This window comes from Pogona vitticeps, chromosome 5 (assembly GCF_051106095.1).
Source record: "Pogona vitticeps strain Pit_001003342236 chromosome 5, PviZW2.1, whole genome shotgun sequence".
Taxonomy (NCBI): domain Eukaryota; kingdom Metazoa; phylum Chordata; class Lepidosauria; order Squamata; family Agamidae; genus Pogona; species Pogona vitticeps.
In genome coordinates this window covers 42,423,202-42,429,853 of record NC_135787.1, presented here as the reverse complement: position 1 = coordinate 42,429,853, position 6,652 = coordinate 42,423,202, and positions in this window count along the sequence as shown.

The following is a 6,652-nucleotide window of genomic DNA, read 5'->3' as shown; positions in this document are numbered from 1 at the left end:
ACAGTGAGGAATTGAACTCCCAAAATCTGACTCTGCAGCTAGGCACCCAACTCCCTGAGCTATCCAGCCTACTTATTCAGGTTAAGAGAGGTGCATTTTAAATGCTTCAAAATTTTTGTAATTCTTACCCAAGTAACCCAAATGAACCTTAACTTTTCAGTTGACCTATATAAGGTGGATTTTATACTATGCTATTTCTCACCTGATAAGTATGGAATGAAGAGGGGTGATCATATAAAAATAAGTGAATTTGCTATCAAGTGCCTTTTCTATTCCCAGGTTGTCTTTGTTTCAGTTTTGAGTCTGGTTTATTTCCATTTTTAATCCTGGAAATATTGCTGCTCTGTACACCAAATGTTTCTGTTCAATGTTCCAGCAATCTAAACATGACCTTTTCTAGAATAAACGGGGGGGAGGGGCAGACAGGCCTGGACACGTTGCTGCAAACAAACAACAACCCCTCTCCCTCTTTGCTGTTGTTGCTGCTACTTAGTGTTCTGTTTTTAAACCTGTGTTATTGAACATCTACATGAAACTGCTGGGAAAGGTTGCCCAGAGTTTTAGGGTTTGCTGTCACCCTTATGCAGATGACACCCAACTCTCTCTCTCTCTCCTTACCATCTAAATCTAGGGAGACTGTTTTGGCTCTAGATTGGTGTCCACCATCAGTAGTGGACCAGAAGAGGGTGAATAAACTGGAACGTAATCCAGACAAGACAGGTGCGCCTAACCAGTCAAAAGGCAGATCAAGGAACAGGAATGCAGCGTTTGCTGAATGGGGTTACGCTCCCTCTGAAAACACAGGTGTACAGCCTGGGGGTACTCCAGGATTCATCTCTGAGCCTGGATGCCCAGGTTTCAGCAGCGGCCAGGAGTGCATCTGCACAATTAAAACTAGTGCACCAGCTGAGTCTGTTCCTGGAGAGGTCTGATCTGGCCATGGTGACACATCCCAGCTGGATGACTGGGACACATTCTACATGAGGCTGCTTCTGGATAGTATCCAGAAACATCAGCAGGTCCAAAACATGCAGCCAAGTTACTAACTGGAGCTGGTTACAGGGATCACTTTTTAATTTATTTACCCAAATGGCAGCTTATTCTACAAAACGGACACTAATAAAGTTCCAAATACCTTCCACTATCCCCATAGAAAAGAACAAATGTTATGAAATTCAAAATGTAATACAGCTGATCTTCAAAGAGTGTATGTGGTCCTCCTTTATCGGGGGGGGGGGAAACCCTGCTTCAGCAAACAGTAAAAATGTCTCATGCTTATGTCTCAGATACTTACTCTGCATTTTGTGCATAAACATTTGCAAGCATGGGGACCAGCACCAAGAGACCTGGAATTATGCAGCCATCATACTGACTCAACGCAATGCTTAGCAAGAGCTATTACTTTTCCTTGTGGCTTCTTATATAACTGTTAGCACAGCAGTTTGGGGGCTGCATCACAATAATCCATATTAAACTAGCATGCTGTGAATGATTGTCAGTTTGAGGATACAAAAAACCTCTGAGATAACTACAGTCACTACCAGAAGCACCCACTAGTAAAAATTAGAACAGGAAAAACAAGCTTCTTATCACATTTCCCTTCCATAATGCGTCTAAAATTCACAGCCATCATCCTTATGTTTATAATACTAGAATTTGTGAAAAGATTCTTTCCGCTGTTCATCCAGCTCTGGTCTGTGCAGAAAATACATTAGCTGTCCTGCAAGATTTATCAGATCAGCAGAGGAGTGAATGCTGAAAAGAATAGCATTAGGAACTTTTGACCAAAAAAAATCAGCACTCCCTGTGCCCTCGTCTACAGCAATTTTTTTTTTTTAAAAGTTATGCCGGTTTTCATGTACTCTTCTAATCTTGAGAAGCCGAAAAGGTTCTGTGCCCAGAGAACCTTTCTCAGTTCCATTCCTCTCTATTTTAAATAATGTATTTTGCTTCTCCAGAATGTAATAAGTCCTCTTTCATTTTACCAGTGGAAACTGATCACTCTCCAAAGCACATTCTGTATCTTTGTGTGTGTCTGTGTACAGTTGTGGAATCCATGTGGGCCTCCTCTGAGTTTGGTATCAGAATCACTCTTCAGATCTTCTTAGATTGCTTGTGCAAATGGTGTGATTATTGCTTCCCTCATTAGTCTGTCTCAGATGCTAATATATGATATAATCACATAATTAGCATTTCCTAGCAAAGCCCAAAATAACCCACATAGCTTAATATAAACAGTGTGGCATAACTAAACCACAGGGGAGCAACAAACCAGTAAAACGAAAAACAGCTTTTAGATCTCTTGAGTTCTTTTATGTGCCATCAAGCTGGAACCCTCTTATAGCAACCCTAATAGGGCTTTCAAAGTAAGTGAGATATTTAAAGGATGGTTTTACAAGTGTCATGCCCACAGTGAGCTCCCATGGACAAGCATGGATTCGAACCCTACTCTCCTGAGTCCTGGTCTGTCACTTTGTCCCCTGCTGCATGCTGGCTTCTCTTCATGGCTTTCTGGGATTCACAGATTCTGATGAAGCAATCCTTTGCTTTTACCTTGTCCAAGGATCTGTTGTGAGAAATGTGTATTGCCAGTATATTCTGAACTTTGCACTATATTTGATGGTTAGTGGCTGAAGAAATACCAAAGGTCATAGCATCTAAGCAGAATGGGGCAATGGTTTCTTACCCTTAAAATACTGCTCGGCAAGTGGCAGTTCTTTGGAGAACTCAGAGCTGATGTTCATTGAATACTTTGAGAAGGATGTAAATACTGAACACAGTCATGCACACTTTTTAGTTAAAAGGTGGCATTTTTAAAAAATGGAGGGATGGAGCAGACGGCCTCCAAGATCTGTGTGTCCCTCAAAGGTCCACAAAAGCACCCCCTCACTTTGTGTGTTAGAAACAACGAATCTCCGACATAAAATCTCCACAGAGAAGCACCCAGCACCCCCCATGCTCTCAGATTGCAGCTATCTCCCTTTCTACTCCATCCTTCCCTTTTTGTCCTAAAACTGCTCCTTCCGTTACATCATACCTCCACACCTTATCTCAGCCCCTTTCCTTTCACTCAAAAGGGGCTTGCCATATCCCCAGTTCTGTCTTTTCTCCTGTGCCAAACATCCAAGGCACACGTCCAAATATATTCCAGTGATTCATGTCCTATTAATAGACATCAATAGAATATTCTGCCATTAGTTTTCTTCTATCAAAATCCCAGACTCTGATGAGGCATTTATTTAAATCAGAACTGTAATGATAGCTCTACTTACAGCAATCAAATGAAGAGCCCAGGTTGATCTTTAAGAGGCTTCAGTGTTTTTAATTTTGGGTTGTTGTTTTTCTAACATGTTGATTCAGAAGTAGCTGCTGAGGGGTTAAAACCCCCTCCATATCTTCATCTCACTACTTGTTACTGTTGATCAGAGCCCATATTCTCCCTTTTGCTGCTAATTCCTTGGTAACGTTTTCTCTTGTTACAGCTCAAGTGATCCCAATTAGGAATCACGTTGATCGTTTCACCAGGCTTCACAGCCAATTATATTTGATATCACTTGGAGCAAATGAAGTTTGTTGGAAGTGAGGATGTTCCCTAGACAGATTACATGAACATTCATGACCAGCCAGGGATTTTTTAAAAAATGACTCAAGAAGGTCAATGCAAACACAGAATATCTGAAAAGGAATTATTTTGTGTTTATCAAAGATTTTGAAAATGGTCTGTGCATGTGTGTTTTTCCAGGTAGGGGACAGAAAATTTAGAAATAAGAGCTAACCAACTGCATCTGCAACAAAATGATACAGGTATTGTATTCAGGGATACAATAATGTGTTGGGAGCTTGAACTATATCATTTAACTCTACCCCACCCCAGGTTGATCAACCTAGCTACCTACTTTCCTTCCTTCCTTCCTCAATCAATAACTGAACAGTCAGTGTCACCTGTAGTCCGCTGAACATGCTCACTTGGCTCATTTTAAGGATGCCTTCAGGTGAATTGCTGGAGATTTGAATGAAAGACTGATTTTCTGCACACCTGAACAGAATGATACCTCCCTTGTTTCTCAGTGGCCACATTCAACCATTTTTGAAGCTACAGTACATATTAGGAAAAAGCCCTGATGCAACAGTTGCAATTGCATGTGAAGTCCACGTGCAAAGATGTGCATCAGCTCTACATCCCATCAATGTTGTTTTTGCCTTCTCCTTATAGTATAAATAATCTACAGAAGGCTCTCACCTGCTTCGTCCATGGCTGCTGTCCCTTAGAAGCCTGACTCCCCCTCCTCAGAAAATACACGGAGTTTCCCCCCTGAACAAAGTGACCCTTCATATGTAAAGGTTGATAAGACAAGCAGTGGAGGAGATTGAACTATTTGTGGATTATTTTATTTTAGTTGTCATATTTATAGGCCACCTTTCTCCTAGTAAGGGAACTCAAGTTTAGTGCATTTTTCCTCATTCTACTTCCTTATATGTCAGGTCTCCATATGTATGCATAGAAATAGAGTGCTAAACAACATGTGTACAACAGCCCCATGAGCTTGTCAGGAACAGTGTGTTCAAGAACTTGTAGTTAATTACAATTACAGTGTGACTTCTCACTCTAATTAAAAGGTAAACTATGTTTTTAAAATGCAAACATAACACCTCCTGTTTGAAACTATTTATAATACAGTACTGTATTTTGCTTCTGTTTATGCACATTGCTTTTATAATATACTGTATAGGGTATCTTAAGTCCATACAGTATTGCTAAATACTAAGACTCATCCTGAATAGTCTCTGCCCAAGTATCTGTTCCACATCACTATAGTGATAAAAGCCTAATATTTATACTTGGCATTTCCTTCTTTCTAATTAGGATTTGTGATTGCTTTATTGTTCACTTTAATTCTATACAGTATTCACTGTAAATCAGGACATATTCTTACAAATTAAGACTACCTTTGAATAAGTAAGATCTAATTAGACTTATATGTATAAGCTAAGTTGCTGGAAGTCATATTATGCCCTCTGGATCTTCATCAAAAAATGTCAGGCAACTACATCCCATGAGGACAGCTACAAGCCTCTGCAAAATTATTTTTTTCTAACATGTGGAGGTTTGACTTGCAGATATGATAAAAGCTAGAGTCACTGATCAGTGACTTCCAGCCAGTGTTCAGCTGTTATTTATTGTTTTTATCTACAATATTTTAGGCTTCTTAGAGCTTTGACCCTTGTTATTCAACCAGCAAAGTAAAAACACAAAAAGCCAACCCACCCACCTCCATCATGATAACAAAGACCTAAATCTAATTAGCAGTCCTACCTGGAGTAATGGTTCTGAATCAATTACTAAATGATTATTCTGGGGTAAATTGGATTTACCATTTTGTAAATCCCATTTATTTAACGTGTCTACTTGTGTTGGGGCTATCAATTATATTCAGGCCACAGTGGTGATGAGTAAAACAGCAATTCAGCCCCAAAACATACAATAATTCAATAATTAATGACAGTTAAAATTATAAGCAATAAACATAAGAGAGTTGCATGAAGAAACAAATCAATCTTTAAGGCTTTTCTGAAAGCCTTGAACGATGAGGGTTGGATTCAATGGCCTTACAAGCCCCTTCCAATTCAATTATTATTCTATGATTCTGTGGGGCTTGATGTGCCCCAACTAGTAATACATTACACAAATAGAGGGTCACTGCAAAAAAAAAAAAGGACTTTTTCTTTGTGCCTGTCCACCAGGTAGCTGAAGACAAGCATGTAGGAAGGGCATGTGCTGCAGCCATTAAAGTACAGGCAGTTTTATATGTGATAGGTGATTTTGAAAGGTTAAATCCCACACTTTAAACTGGGCTCCAAAATGCACTGACAGCCAGTGCAATTGGCAGGCCTTGAATGAACTGGCTCCAGAAGTACATAGACATATTCTACAGAAGATGAAATTTCCAGACTATCTTCAAAAGCTGTCATACCTAGAACCGGTTGCCATAGTATTGGCTAAATGTCATCCGTGCATGAACTACCAGGGCAAAAGGTGCAGTATTAGGTTTTTCTGGGCAGAACTGCAAGTGGCACACCAACCTAGGGCTATGAACAAGGCTAGAAATCAGAAACCAGACAGCTCCAAGCAAGACTGTTCTAAATTTAGGGATTAGATCTGGTGATCTCTTTTATCAATAAGTTTATCAAATATGCCTACAAGATAAGTGCTTCTTTTCCTGGCCAGATGCTGCATAATCCTGAACAAAAAATATAGGAAAATAATCTGTTGGGAATGCACTTTCTCACAAATTTGGCTGTCTTAAATTGACATAGCTTCCTCATAGCACTCTTGTGTTCATTGCACTCTCATTGCTATATTTTTCCCCCTGTATTTTTGATTGCAATACAAAGAAAACACATCTGCAAAAGTATGCCCCATCTTGAAACAGAAGAGCAATCAAAACTGTGTTGTCATTCCTGGCAAGTGTGGGAACAGCTAAATGCTGCACCTACAATTTCCACTTACACAGAAAGCAGACAGCAAAGTTGTTTAAATAATTGAAATTCTATGCTAAATCAGAAAGGACATTTAGTGGGAGATCATAAGTTTACAGCAAAGATGGATGAAGGCTTTTAAAATTTTTGAATATAGATTTCTTTTTTCATACTA